This window comes from Poecile atricapillus, chromosome 29, assembly GCF_030490865.1.
Source record: "Poecile atricapillus isolate bPoeAtr1 chromosome 29, bPoeAtr1.hap1, whole genome shotgun sequence".
NCBI lineage: Eukaryota > Metazoa > Chordata > Aves > Passeriformes > Paridae > Poecile > Poecile atricapillus.
In genome coordinates this window covers 3,662,172-3,677,407 of record NC_081277.1, presented here as the reverse complement: position 1 = coordinate 3,677,407, position 15,236 = coordinate 3,662,172, and the positions used below count along the sequence as shown (strand labels likewise).

Genomic DNA, 15,236 nt, shown 5'->3' with positions numbered 1-15,236 from the left:
TGGAATCAAAGAATCATAAAATCAAAAAATCATAAAATCACAGAATGGTTTGGCTTGGAAGGAGCCTTAAAGCTCATCCAGTTCCAGCCCTGCCATGGGCAGGGGGATTCCAGATGTTGTTCCCTGGGCCTGGGGAAGGGCACTGGATTTCTGTCCCAGCATCGCTCTCCAGACCCTTTTACTTCATGCACAAAAGCCACCTTCAGGACTAATTAATGCCTTTTTTCCTTATAAATTCTTTGAAGATCCTCCAGCCAAGCACACCTGGATGGGCCAAACACAGATCCTGCAGTCAGATCAGACAAATTATCACCTGAGACGTGAGTTCTCCTCCTTTTATTTCCTCAGTAAAAGCTATTAACAGCCCTTTTTTCACTGGAACACCATTAAAACCACGACAAGGACCCATCCTGGGGAGCACATTCCCGGCAGGTATTTATAAATCCCCCGCTTTTGACAAAAAAATGGCATTTTCTGAGTCCTCCCAGCGAAGAACACGACCCCCCCCGGTTGCTGTGGTTACCTGAAGGATGCTGTGCCCACCACAGTGATCCCAGAGCTTTCCCAGACTAACAGGCTGCTTTTAGCCCATATTTGTATTTTCACCTCCTCTTCTTTGAGAGAGAGGATCAAAAAATGCCAGGGGAGGCAACGAGAGACTTCCCTGCAGCTCTTCCCCTCAGCCTTCTGCTCCATCTGCGGCCGCCCCAGGAGACGACGGGGGGAATTTTTAGAGTGTGGCTTTGAGCAGCAGACCAAAATCCGAGCAACTGTTAACAAAAAGTGTGAATATGGCAGACAGGAGAGGAGTTCCATAAGGGATGTACTTCTAGGGGTGTTTTCTGTAAAGGGAGAGCCTCGTTTCACCCAAAGGAATGTTCCGGATCCGGGGACTTTCAGCTCCCTCTGACCAGTGTGGGTAGAGCAACCAAAAGAGACAGCAAGAAGAGTAAAAATAATTTACCAGATGAGAAAATCATCTTTTTCCTCATGACCTGAGGCTCGCTTAAACTCAAAGAGTGAAATTTTATATCATAAATCATCGTTTCATGGATTGATTTGGGTTGGAAGGAACTTTCTCCTTCCAACCCCAGCCATGGTCCACTGCAATCTGGGAATAGTTCTTAAAATACACAGACATTTCATAAAATATCTGCACATATCCCATAAAATATCTCTACATGTTTTCTGAAATATCTGTACATATCTTGAAAGCACCACCTGATCCATTTTTAGTTGTTCCTGCCCATTTCTCTTTAAAGCCAGGAAATCTCAGCCCGTGGACATCTCATGACTGCGACTCCCCCAGATTTATTTTTCTAATGAAGAAAAGTATTTCTGCCTGATTATTTTCTTTTTTTTTTTTTTTTTTTTTTTTGCCTCCCATCTTTCAGTTTCACTATCTCCTAATTTCTGAGCAGCGAGACAGAGGAGAAGCTCCAAATAACTCTTGTTGAAATCAGCCATTATTGAGAATTCTTTAATCACGCCTCATCTCAGTCATCTCTTTTCCAAGATTAAACACTTCCAATCTCCCTCATGCTCCCAAAAGTGCTGGGAAAGCAGCAACAATTAAACAGCAAATCTGAATACAGAGACATTTGCAGAAGAAGCAGTGACAGAGTGCACTTCCCTCCTGATATAAATACATTTATTGCTTTCTCTATATATAGATGCATGTATATATGTATTATCTGGAGAGATATATACAAGTTTTCATTAAATTAAATTCCAATACAACCACTCAGAATGGATTTACTCGATCATGGGATTTTTTAATTCCTTTTTCCTGCATCCATTCCCCTTCCCACCACTTTGTCCCTTCCCTTGATAACAATTTCACAGGATTATTGAGGTTGGAAAAGCCCTGCAAGCACATTCAGCCATAAATTCACACTCAGGCCAGAGGGGATGTGGAGGGGATGCTCTGGGGGCCTGGCTCACCTGGGCCTGGAGATAATAAGTCCCTGAATAAATAATAGTCCAAAATAAATAATAGTCCCAAAATAAGTAATAGTCCCAAATGAATAATAGTCCCAAAATAAGTAATAGTCAAAAATAAATAATAGTCCCAAATAAATAATAGTCCCAAATAAATAATAGTCCCAAAATAAACAGCCCCAAAATGCTGGGGTTTGGAACTGGATGAGCTTTAAGGTCCCTCCCAACCCATTCAGGGATTCTGGGATCAAACAAAAGGAGGAACTGATGGCACAGAATCCCGAGAACAACTTTTCCTCCCGCTGGGGCTGGGGTGGGAGCAGCTACAACCACACCTGGGAATATTTTGCAAACAGATTCATGACAGGAAAGGGGGGGAAAGAAAAAAAAGAAAAAGCAAAATGTCTTGGATAAATTCTTCTCAATGAATAATTCCTCCAGCTCTGATAGCAATGCATAATTACAGCCCGTGCTGGCCTATTATGTATTAGTGGGGGTACTAATTAGTTAATGTTTGTACAGCTCCTGGAAGATGTAATGTGCTCAGGCATTATCATTAACTAAGCAGAGCATTCAGGTTTAAATTCTTTTTAGCATAACGTGGAGCAGGATCACCCACACCCTTTCAGATCAGCGGAATTGTGATACCCACTGATCTCGTCAAGGAGGAAAATGCACAAATTAGGGCCTGGGAGGAAGCACTGAGAGCTCCTCGCTGCTGGGCAGATTAAAAGGAGAGGATTTATTGATGGTTTAGAAGAGGCTGCTTTGAAACCGAGGCAGGATGGACACACGAGGGTGGCAGCAGCTGAAGTTTACCAGGTGAGAACGGTCAGGTTCTTGGTTTGACAGAAAATCAGAAGCTTCAGTGGGCTTCAGAGTGTTGCTCAGCACCTCTGAACACCAGATAAGAAACTCCTGGAGCCGTGTAGGTGCATTATATCAATATTAATTAGGCCAGAAGAGCCAAAAGCCACTGGGTCCAGCTATGCTTGCCCAAACCTGATCAGCTTAGTGCTTCACTACTGCAGAAAGGAGGAAAAAAAACCCCAAAACCCCCCCAAAACATTGATCTTCAAAGCTTTGCTATCTGCTTCTGAGGCTCAGAAAGCAAGCAGTCTGAGAACTGTTAGAAGGGCTTTTAATTGAGTGGTTTGATGTGAGGAATCCCATCCACAGGGGTGTGTGGAGGCCAGAGCTGAGCCCTGCCGCTGGCTGTCCCCTGTCACTAGAGGACACCAAGCAGAGAGCGAGGGTTCAATCCCACACAGCATCCAAGGTTTATTTCAGGAGGCAAAAGCCTTTATTTTGGGGTTCTCAGTCCTTTTTATAAGGTGTTCCAATACAGGTTGGCCTGATTGGTGTAAGGAACAACACCTCCCTTATCCCTTTGGTGGGACAAGAGAAAAACACTCTCAGAACATGTGCCATTGGTTTGAGGGACAAGAGAAAAACACTCTCAGAACATGTGCCATTGTTTTGAGGGACAAGAGAAAAACACTCTCAGAAGATGTGCCATTGTTTTGAGGATCCAAAACCTTATTTACACAGCAGTCCTCGAGAGAGAAAAAGTTCCCAAAAGACTTTCCCTTGGGAACAGCTCAGCCCCTGAGAGCCTGAGCCTCTCTCAGGTTCAGAAAATGATGTCCACAGTTCCCCAGCCAGGAGGGCAGGACGGGATCCTCCTGAGGATTCTCCCTCACCTGTAACGTGCCAGCCGTGGGTGGGGACACAAAACCCCCAACTTGTGCTCCAGGTGCTCATGAGACAAACAGCCTCGGTTATTATCCAGAACTCACTTAAATCCCCAATTCAAACCTCCTGGGCTGGACACCACTGGCTGAGATCTCTCTCCCTGCCCGGTGTCCCGGCTGTTCCTGTGCTTTCCTCTCAGCTGGGATGGGGCTGGCTCCCCCAGAACTTATCCAGGGATGTGTTCAGACATGAGCAAGCCCAGCTGAACTGGATTTGTGTTATGGTCAGGTTTACCTTGTCCAGTCCAGCTGTACTGTGACAATCCTGTGACACCCACCCTCAGTGGGGACAAAAACAAAGCAATCAATCCTGAGCACACCCCATCTGCGGCGGAGGTTATTTTAAAGGAAAGCAGAGGATAGAAAACAGAGCACTGGGATTTTAAAGCACATTTTCCAGTGTTTTCTAACTCTCTCGAGTTGTCCTGTGAGCCAGCTTTAGCACTTGTGCAGTTCTGTTGACATCTACCTCCTGACCATCTTTTCCTCCTTTTGGGTTGGACTCAATGATTTTAAAGGTCTCTTCCAAGCCAGCTCTGTGATTCTGGGGACGGCAGAGCGTTGAGCCTTGGAGCTGTCAGGCAGCCCAAAGGACATCAATGCCCCAAACCCAGCTGCATTTTTATGCTAAAAGAAAGAAGGATGATTTTTCATGAGGAGATTCATCACAACCCATCCTGGCTTGCATTTTAAACTTCCAACATTTGCATTTTTTAATAGTTCTGGGCTGCAGGTAAATGATCCATGAAAGAGGATGTTGAGCACGTCCTTTTTCTGCAAAATGCCCCAAAAATCCTTGTGAGGCTCCTCTGCAAAGGGCAAACCTGGGGAGCTCCTGCCTCTGGAATCTCTCCAGGAGCATCCAGGGGTCTGCATCTCACAGGAGCCTTTGCCACACATGAGGAGCTCTCTGTGCACCAGGGAAATGTTTAATAAAGGCACATTAAATGTATTTTATACATTATATAGATATAAATTATATGTATCTATGTATACATATATATTATGATATATAGATACATGTATATTTATAATATATAGATGCATAAATATTTATATTATAATATATATGTATTTATTCATATTATAATATATAGATATGCATATGTTTATATTATAATATATAAATGCATATATTATATTATAATACATAGATACATGTATATTTATTATATATAGATATGTATATATTCATATTATAATATATAAATACATATATTAAAATATATACATACACAAATATTTATATTATAATATATAGATACATATGTTTCTATTATAATAGAAATATACATGTATCAATATATTATAAATACATATTATAATATATAGATACATAAATATTTATATTATAATACGTAGATACATATATGTTTATATTATAATATATAGATACACAAATATTTGTAATATATAGATACATATAATATCTAGATATATGTATATATTATAATATATAGACATGTATATGTTTATATTATATATACATGTATATTTATATTCTATTATATATATCTATATATTATAATATATAGCTATATAATATATAGATACATATAATATCTAGATACATGTATATATTATAATATATAGATATGTATATGTTAATATTATATATACATGTATATTTCTATTATATATAGATACATACATTATTATATATATATATATATATATATATATATATATATATATATATATTTGTATTATCTATAAAATACATGATATGTATTTTATTTTTCAGGGTTTGTTAGAAGCACCCAGCGTGGTTTTTGGGGCTCGTGGCCTGTGTTTCTGAAGCCAGAATCAGATTGATGCCACGGCTGCAGTTCCTGGTGCTTTATTTGTGTCCATCCATCGCTGCCAGGATGAGCATCCCCACTTCCAGTGCAGCGTGGAAATGAAAATCAAATATTTCACGCTGTGTTGAGTCAGTGCTGGTAATCTCCTGTGTCTGGAGTCTCCTGGGACTCCACAAAGCTCTCCCAGGGTGGGTTTTTTCAGTGTGTGTGAGAGTGGCTGGGCTCTGTCCCACAAGGGAACAGCCCCAAACCCAGCCAGGGTGGGCTCAGGTTGGGGTTCTGAGCCCCCTGCTCTGCTGGGAGCTGTCCCTGCCCCTGCCTGGGTTGGAGCTGGATTGTCTCTGAAGTCCTCTGCAGTCCAGGCCATCCCATGCAGGAATAAATAGATTTATTAAATAATTCGTTTATAAAGTGATTTCTATTCAGTTCATTTTGAGCAACAGGTCACAGCCACCAGGGTGAAGTTCAGAGTCAAAATCGCTCCTTTACCTTGGCCAATTGCTTTGATCACTCAGGTCCATTTGTGAGCAGATCCCAGCTGTAAAAATCAGGGATCTGGGGAGAATGACACAGAAATTCGTTTATAAATCCATTTATTCCTGTAACCCCTCTTGTCATGGTGCCCCATTTTGGGGGGGTGCAGCACACAGCCTTCCACTCACTCTTAGCCCTCAAAAAAGCCCAAAATTTGGAGGAAAACCAGAGCTCCCAGCCCAGCTGGGAACGGGAACACGAGGGCAGGGATGGCACTGGGAGAGCAGAGACCTGAACCGAGCCCACCCCAAAAATCCTGAACTATTCCACTAAAAACTTGCTTCCCCTCCTTCTCCACACACATCCAGCAAGGCTCAGTAATCCCTAGCAGAGACTATAACACCAAATTAATTAGCTGTTTAATTACTTATCATTTTAGGAGCGAAATGACTGCAGAGTCCCGCACAACCACGCGGATTTATTTCACTGTACCGGAGCTGGCTCAGCCCACACCCCCGAGCCACAGCTGCTCCCAGAATTAAACAGGACAAACCCAGAGCACCTCCAAGGAGGTTCCTCCCACTGGAACTTCACCCTGGACACAATTCCAGCAGGAAAACATCCCCCAGGCAGCGACAAGGAGATTCTGGAGGAGAAAGGGAATCATGCAAAATAAGCTCGTCGATAAGGGGAAAATAAAGATTTTTGCTCTTCCAGAAATGCTGATGGAAAATGCAGGAAGACACTTGGGCAATCCCTCCTTGCTGCAGTGAGTTCTGTGCCTCAGCCAAACAAATTACGATCCTGATCCTCATTTGGCATTTTTTAAATTTGCAAACTTGGTTAAAATGTAGAAATATATTGATATATGAGCAATTCCAGCAGCAGTGATTCACAGCATTTGAAATCCAGGACAAAATTCCATTGCTGTGTGTGTGGAAGGGAGAACTCCTTCCCTGTCCCTTTGAGGGAAAGGCAGGATCATGACATGGAGAGGAGAGAGTTTCTAAAATAACAAATATTGGAGAATGCAGCATAAATCCCTGTGAGAGCAGCTCAGTCATGGCTAAAAGCAGAGCCAGCTCCACCTGCCCAGCCCAGAACAAGATTCCCTCAGGAATTCCAGGCAGCCATCCACAGGTTCTCTGCTGTGACTTTTACAACTCTCCACCTTTTTTATTCTCTTTTTTTATTCTCTTGAGAGCTTGCAATGCTCTCCCAACCAATCCATCTCCTCCAGTCCACCCTGTGCTCCAACTCTCCTCCCCAAAAGTCCTGGAATTCTCCAGCTTTCAGTCCCACAGGAGCATTTCCAGACTGAGGTGTTGGAATCCCTGCAGGAAAACAATTCCCAGGCTGTTCTGGACCCCGTCCCAGCAGGTTTCAGGTGTTAAAATGAAATGCAGGGTGTGCAAATGACTGGTTAAATAAATGTACATGGAACATCACCAAGGCTCTCTGGGTGATTCAGCTGATGGAAATAACTTCCAGTTTGTGCAGAAGCCACCACACAGAGCACAGAAAATCACCAAAATGCCCATATTCCTGTTTTTAAGCGCATTGTCTGTCTTTCTCCAATAATTTTTTTCACTAAAACTATATATTTCCTATAGAAATAAATGATTTATTATTTTTTTAACTGATTTTTTTTTTCCTCTATAAGTTGATGACCTCCGGGCAGGACTCGCGTGCAGCCCTGAGAGTGTCCATTGGACACACAAATATTTCCATGGCTCCCTTACTTGTTCACACTTGGCTGGATCAATAAGCAATTTCCCCCACATGTGGGATATCCAGGAGCTGTGACAGGCAGCAGATGGTTTATTCCAGCTGCAATCTGCTTCGGCGTTTTACAACAGGAAAAAATAACAACAGGCAGAATAAACAGAAGGAGTTTTCTCTACTGACCAAAAAAAAAACGCTCTTTGCTTAATTCCCCTTGTGCAACGAGAGACCCACCAGTAACTCCAGGCAGGGGAGAGTTTAGAGATGAGGCTGGCCAGAATTCCATGCGGAGAATTCCGTGCTCATGTTCCCCCCCTGCCAGCTGGCCCAGCCAGAGGAGAAATGTGATTGTTTATTTACGTGTTCCCAGGGGAATAAACCCCTCAGGGAAGCTCAAGTTCAGGTGGCACTCGGAGTTTTTGCTGGTTTTCCTCACACAGCACATCCAGGAGGGAAAACACATCCAGGAGGGTGGAATGGGATGATCCTCAAAGCCAAATCACTCCGGGATTCCATAATCCAACCTTACCAAAACCCAAACCCTTACCCCAAGCCCTGTAAATTCCCAGTTTTCAAGCAAACCTCAAAGCATCCTAAAAATCAAATTCAACTTCCTACTGAAACACTCATGGGAACATGTTAATTTATTTTTTTTTTAAATAATCCATATAAACGTTGGGTTTATTTTGAGATTGTCTTGAAATCTTTTTATGAAGCACTAAGGAAAATGAGATTTGGTCAATCAAATTATAAAGGGAAGGGAAGGGAAGGGAAGGGAAGGGAAGGGAAGGGAAGGGAAGGGAAGGGAAGGGAAGGGAAGGGAAGGGAAGGGAAGGGAAGGGAAGGGAAGGGAAGGGAAGGGAAGGGAAGGGAAGGGAAGGGAAGGGAAGGGAAGGGAAGGGAAGGGAAGGGAAGGGAAGGGAAGGGAAGGGAAGGGAAGGGAAGGGAAGGGAAGGGAAGGGAAGGGAAGGGAAGGGAAGGGAAGGGAAGGGAAGGGAAGGGAAGGGAAGGGAAGGGAAGGGAAGGGAAGGGAAGGGAAGGGAAGGGAAGGGAAGGGAAGGGAAGGGAAGGGAAGGGAAGGGAAGGGGTTAATCCTGCAGGGATTATTTCTTTTTGTGGGGATTCCATGGATGAGGAGCTGAGTGCTCTGGGTGCAACACAAACATGGGAAATCCATGCTTTTCCATCCTTTAAGAAATGACCTGAGCATTTTAAAGTGTTTTCACCTAGGCCAGGACACTGCAGAGCATGGGGCAGACGGATTTAAAGCAGCACCAGAGCCAAGATCTGGCTCAGGCTCCAGAGGCTCCTGGCACTCAGATGTTCCCCCAGCCGAGTGTCCTGGGTCGTGCAGGGTTTTGGGGGGCTGGAGATGCTCCAGCTGGGCTCCCCAGCTCTGTTGATAAATGGTTTTGTGCATTCACATCCTCAGTGGCAGGCTCCAGTCAGGATAGGGGATGAGCCTTTCCCAGCAGGAGCTCAGGGAACCATGGAACAGCCTGGGCTGGAAAGGACCCAGCTGGATCTTCCAGTCTGGCCCTGCACAGGCACCAGGACAATCCCACCCTGGGCCTGGTTTTGCACCTTGCAGGAGCTCAGCAGCACCAAACTAAATCCATTCCTGGCCGGTTCCCCGCCCTGCTCAGGAATGTTCTGGAGCTGCTGCACGAGGGAATCACACAGCTCAGCACCACAGGCCTGGAGAACTGGGTCACACCAGCCCTGCCAGCATCAGAAAGAGCTTTTCAAGGTCTCCCTGCACTTTTGGAATGGAGGATGGCCCACCCCCATTTTCATTTCTAGGCTTCGTTTCCATAAATATTGCGTGTGTCCCATTTCTGCCCTTGCACATGTACAAAAATCTAGAATATTGTGGTGAGCCTGCTCTAAAGCAGCTCCAGTGAAGGGGGAGAGTCTGTCCCTCCCAAATTCCTCATTCCCAGATTTCCTGGATGGGATTATATTCCAGAGGAACAACTTTTCTGGTGAATTTTTTACAAAGTGAGTTCCAAAATGGGAATCAGACTGGAGGTACTGGTAATCTGCTTGGCTTAAGGAAAAAGCAGTTTAAACTGGGTAAAGCCTGATGCCGATGTGTGGTTTGAGGCCACTACAAAGTTTATTGGCTCCAAGGGGATTCTCTGTGTGAGAAAGAAGATTATAAAACTCAAATTTACAGGCCAGAGGTTGTCTGGTTAATGGCACAAGTGGAAAAAGTTGTGGAAAGACCCAGAAATCTTCCAGGATGGTGAATTTGAAAGCAAAAGAGAGATTCTGCAGATGGGAGAGCTCAGAGCCTCTTGCAGGACATAAAGGAGCTCCAGGAGAGCTGGAGAGGGGCTGGGGACAAGGGATGGAGGGACAGGACACAGAGAATGGCTCCCACTGGAAAAGGGGAGATTTAGATGGGATTTTGGGAAGGAATTCCTGGCTGGGAGGGTCCAGAGGGGCTGGGATGGAATTCCCAGAGGAGCTGTGGCTGCCCCTGGATCCCTGGAAGTTTCCAAGGCCAGGCTGGAGCAGCCTGGGACAGTGGGAGCTGTCCCTGCCATGGATTGTGTTGAACTGGATGCGATTTGAGGACTTTCCAAGGCCAGAGGTGGATCCTGAGCCCAGGACACGGTGACACAAAGCCAGGCTCTGCTGATGCCCAGGTCACTGGAGCAGGGACATTCCAAAGCTTGAAACAGCCTCTGGAAGAGGGGCTCAGACTCAGCAGAGCCTCTGTGCACCACCCTCCAATAAATCCAAACAGCTGGCATGGAGAGAAAGTGGGAGGGAAACGATCAGACCTTGTATGGATAAAGCGATTTTTTGCTCAAAAATTTAAGATCGCCTCGTGAAACACGAAGGGGGGAATATCACTTCAAAGAGGTGACACAAAGAGATACAAATGGACAGCACCAGAGCAGCAGCCTTTGTAAGGATCCTTCCTGCAGGGAAACCTGACGAGGACCTTCCCTGAAGAAATCAGCTGAGGCTCGGAGGAGGGGAAAAAACACCTGGCAATAAAAGAATCAGGGAGGGAAGATAGAAAAAGCTTCAGATAAAGCATCAAATGGATGAAGGGATGGAAATACATTAAATAGAAAGATGAGAATTGCCTATTGGCAGGGAGACAGGTGGCACAGAGAGCTCTGTTTGATGTTCCTGCCGCTCTCTGCTTCCAAGCTGAGGATGAAACGGTCCCAAGCAAAGGCTTTCCAAAGGAAACAAAGCAATCCTTACATCCACATAATCAGCAATCAGCACAAGCAGAGGGGAGAGAAAATGCCCACCTGGAAGAAGGGAAATATTGCAGAGCTTGGAAACAAAGGCAGAGCTGATGCCCAGGGACACCTTGCCATGAGCAGGGCTCCCAGGAGGATCCCAGTGTACCAACAGTCATCCAGGGAAGGGAAACAGAGAGAAAAGAGGATTTTTTTTTCCTATTCTTCTTTGTGAAAGGTTTATAAAGACTCTGGAATTCACAGGACAAGCGGTGGATGTTATCTGGGAGCAGCACATCCTTCCTGACACAGCCCCCAGAGCTCCTCTGGAGCTCAGCCGCTCTCAGCTGGGAATTTTGGGATAACTCCTTCACCTGCATTGTTTCTGCTGCTGAAGGAAATGCCCCAGAGGGTTTGTTCCACCTGGGACTGATGGGTTTGCAGTGGCTCCAAGTTCTCCCATCCCCAGTTCTTCCCCCACGGAAATCCTGGTTCCTACACTTGCCTCCCCCACGCAGATTGGTGAACTCTGCCACAGTTTTGTGCAAAGAATAATGAGATATCCACGGATTTCAGTGTGGTTTGCACCAGCCTGAGGCTCTGCCAGCCCAAGCTGTCACTCCCACCTCTCGTCTCCAGGATCAAGGAAATCTCCTCGGTTTGAAGGCGCTCCAAAGAGTGACTTTACAGCTCAGAGCAAGGCAAGGCTGTGTTTGTGTATGGGCATCCCTTTACGCCTCTTCTGGCCTCAGGATAACTCAAACCACGCCACTCCTGTGTATAAAAAGTCTGGAATAACATAAAACATCCCAAATGAGACCTTTCTGAACTTCCAGCTTCCGGGCTGGGACTGGCCCAGAGGTCCCACAATCCCCACTTTGTCTCAGCACCCACTGGGAACAGCCCCACGCCGAGTTTTGATCCCTGAATGGCTCATCCTGATGCCCCTGGAGGAGGGAAGCATTTCTGTCGGGTTCTCCCTCCTTTTCTGAGGGCTTTATTTGCTTTCTGACTGCAGCTGGTGCCAGGCAGTTTGTAAACAGCTCTCCAGAATTAATAAAAAATTGATACACGCTGCAAGAAATGATCAGAAATCACATGTGACCTCTTATTTATGTGCTTATCCTGCTTTAAAATTCATCAATGTTTAACCAGTACTTCTTAAACCACTTACAAAATGTACACACAGCCACTAATTAATTGCTGCTGTAAGTTCCAATTGAGGCCAGCCCCTACCCTGTCTTACCTGGCCACCAGAATTCCCACCAATCTGAGAATGTAGTGACATGATCTTGAACTTGGTTTACAGTGATTTTTGCATGCATGAGGCTTTTGGTGACTTCCATCTTAATGGGAACGTGGATTACACCACTTTAAATGGCATTTAAATGGTGTTTAGCCTTAAATTTCATAGCATGGAAAAACATCCATACTTTTAATGCTATCCCAACAAGATTATGGCCAGTGCTCCGTGGAGAGAAATGTGGAGATGCCACAGGCTCCTTCTTTTGGTCTGAGAGAGCTGGAAGAGCAAGTCCATGAAGGGAAAACCTGGGAATGGCTCCCACACGGAGCAGGGCAGGACCCAGCCATGGACTGAGACAAAACAGGATGAAAGGAGCAGGAGAATTTCTTATCAGCAGTTGGGATAAATCTCAGCTTTCCTGGGATGATTCCATTGAAATGGGATTTTGTTGAGGGGCAGGAATGGGGCTGTTTCCACATGAAAATCTCCACAGGGGTTTGTGGCCACAGGGCCGGGGAGCACACACAGCTCTCCTGAGGCACGCACTAAACCCCAGATTCATCCTCCACCCACTTATCCCACTTCTCCAGCTTAATGCCACGCTGGAGAAAGGAGTGATTTTAGCAGCTGGACGAGTTATTTCGTGCTGTGGAGGTTATTAACCTTTGGAACAAATTATCGGGGAAGTGGAGTTTGCTCTGTGAGTCCTCAAGTGACTCTCTGGAGGCACCTTTTAGTGCAGAGGAATTACTGGTGCTGGAAACAGTGAAATTTCTCAGGTTGGGTGGCCCTTGACAGACAAGGTGGCAAAGCAGGTGGGGAAACGCCTCTGCCCCTCTTCAATTTTTTATTTCTTTTTTGTAAAATCAGAAAATCCTGGAATGGTTTGGGTTGGGAAGGACTTTAAAGCCCATCCAGAGCTCTGCCATGTCACCTTCACTACATCCATACATTTGTGAGACTCAGGGCAAAATATCGGGGAAATATGACATTTTTTCCCTGCTTTTCCTTATTGCCTCCATGGAAAACTCATTGAGGCAACGTTAATTCCAGTCCCTCACCTTTTACAGCAAAACAACAGCATCCAGACCTCACTCTCAAAAATTAATAGAATAAATTTGGGAGCTAATCATAAACAGAGAGAGGTTAATCAATTCTTCAGATTGTTGAGGAATTTATACACACTGGGACCTTTAATATATTCAACAAAGCAATAACACTGAAGGAAATACCCATAGATTTTGTTTTCAAATAAAAATTTCTCATAATTCAAAATCGCCAGTGGGCTCCTTCCTTTCCTGATTTGTACAATTTGTGTTCCCACTGCAGAGAAACCACGCTCTGCCTTCATTTGCCTTCACAAGTGACATTGATGTGGCTTTTAAAACCAGCAGCCTAACGTGTGATTTAGAAGCTCTGAGAAAGAAAATTATAACTCTGGGGGAAGAAATGGCTGCGAAATTTCCATTGAAATCGTTGGATTTCACTCCGGGGACGAGGCAGCACCTGAGTGGCTGTAAGTCAGTCTCTGTTGCATCTGAATATAGGATAGAGTTTTAAAAGCACTAAACAGCCTTGTGCTAATGCCTCCCCAAGACAAAGCAGAGCTCTTCAGAGTGGCTTTTATGGCAGGAACAAAACAGGCGCGGCTGGAGGCCCTGGAGGCTCCAGACGATGCTTTTCCCTTTCATGCTGCAGCAGCAGCCAAACCCCAGCCCCGTTCCAGAGCCCCCACAGAGGCAGCGGAGAAAGGCAGGGCACCCCAGTAAGTGGAGGGGAGGGCAGGGACAGCGAGCCAGGAGGGATTTTCAAAGGTTCAAGGACTGGTTTCAATGCTCGGGTTCTAGTGAAAGTCAACGTGACTTTGCTTTGCTTTCTTCTTTTGAAGCGCAACAGTTTGCGATGAAGCGATCTTTGCCTGCTCACAATAAACTACAGCGAGGGTTCACAACAGCTCCCAGATGCTGCTGCCTCATCCTGGATCCTCCTGCTTGCCAAATTCACAGCAAGGAGGGACATCCTCCAGTACTGGAAAGAAGAGATGAGTTTCCTGTGGAGAAACTTCCTCCAGCTCGAGGAAACGGCCTCAGGTTGCACCAAGGGAGGGTGAGGTTGGATATCGGGGGAAGTTTCTTCCCCAGAAGGGTCTTCAGGCATTGAACAAGTGCAGTGGTGGAGTCTGCATTCCCAGTGGGGTTTAAAATCCGTGTGGATGTTGCACTTGAGGACGTGATCCGTGGTGGCCTCAGCAGCAGAATCGATGATTTTTATAGAGTTTCTCCAACCTAAGCAATTCCATTCCAATTTCCAACCTTTTCTGATTCCACAATAGTGTAAATCCTTGAACCTTGCAGAGCCCTGGATTGTACCAACCAGCAGGACACATGCCAGCACTCCAGAGCTCAAGGAACTGTGTGGTTTCCTTGGATAATTGGAAGAGGAGGATCCAGAGCAGCAGCCCAAGCTCTGGCCTGGGGTTCTTCTGCAAATTAGAGCCGTAAACAGACCCACATTAAAGGGGAGCAGAGCCTAAGTGGGATGGTGCATGATGCCATCCCGAGGTGTTCCCATTCCCATCCTTCCTGCCTCAACCTCACACTCCAGACAGAGCTGCCCTGAAGCTGGGGAAGGTCAGAAGGGGAGCAGAGAGATGGGTACAAAGTCTTGGTCAGCTTCAGTGTTGGGAGCATTTTCTTTCCCATCCTCTGAGCTGTAACTGGAATTTTTTTCCAGGCCAGGTGTGATCCCACCAGGTTGTTCTGACTTTTTCCAGTGACTGCACAGCAAAGCTGGGCCTGCCTGGGTGATTTAAACTGCCTCTAACGGCTTTGAACTGAAGGGTTGCGAGAAATTCCTCCCTGGGAGGGTGGGGAGGGCTGGGATGGAATTCCCAGAGGAGCTGTGGCTCCCCTGGATTCCTGGAAGTGTCCAAGGCCAGGCTGGAGCACCCTGGGATAGTGGGAGCTGTCCCTGCCCATGCGATTTAATGGGATGGGATTTAAGGTCCTTTCCCAACCCAACCCATTCCATGATTCCATGGCAGCAACAGAGGAAAACGATGTCCAGAACACCAAGGCTTCTATTT

The 15,236-nt window shown here is 45.6% G+C and overlaps 1 protein-coding gene and 1 long non-coding RNA gene across 2 annotated transcripts in view; one reads left to right on the top strand and one right to left on the bottom strand.

The window, feature by feature from the left end:
• The window catches only part of LRRTM4 (leucine rich repeat transmembrane neuronal 4), a 165,329-nt gene that overhangs the window by 128,311 nt on the left and 21,782 nt on the right, over positions 1-15,236 (bottom strand). The window lies entirely within an intron of this gene.
• On the top strand, positions 2,564-6,533 carry LOC131589750 (uncharacterized). The gene is made up of 3 exons (XR_009279840.1): positions 2,564-2,763; positions 5,440-5,685; positions 6,411-6,533. It is a non-coding gene; the product is annotated as an uncharacterized LOC131589750 (long non-coding RNA).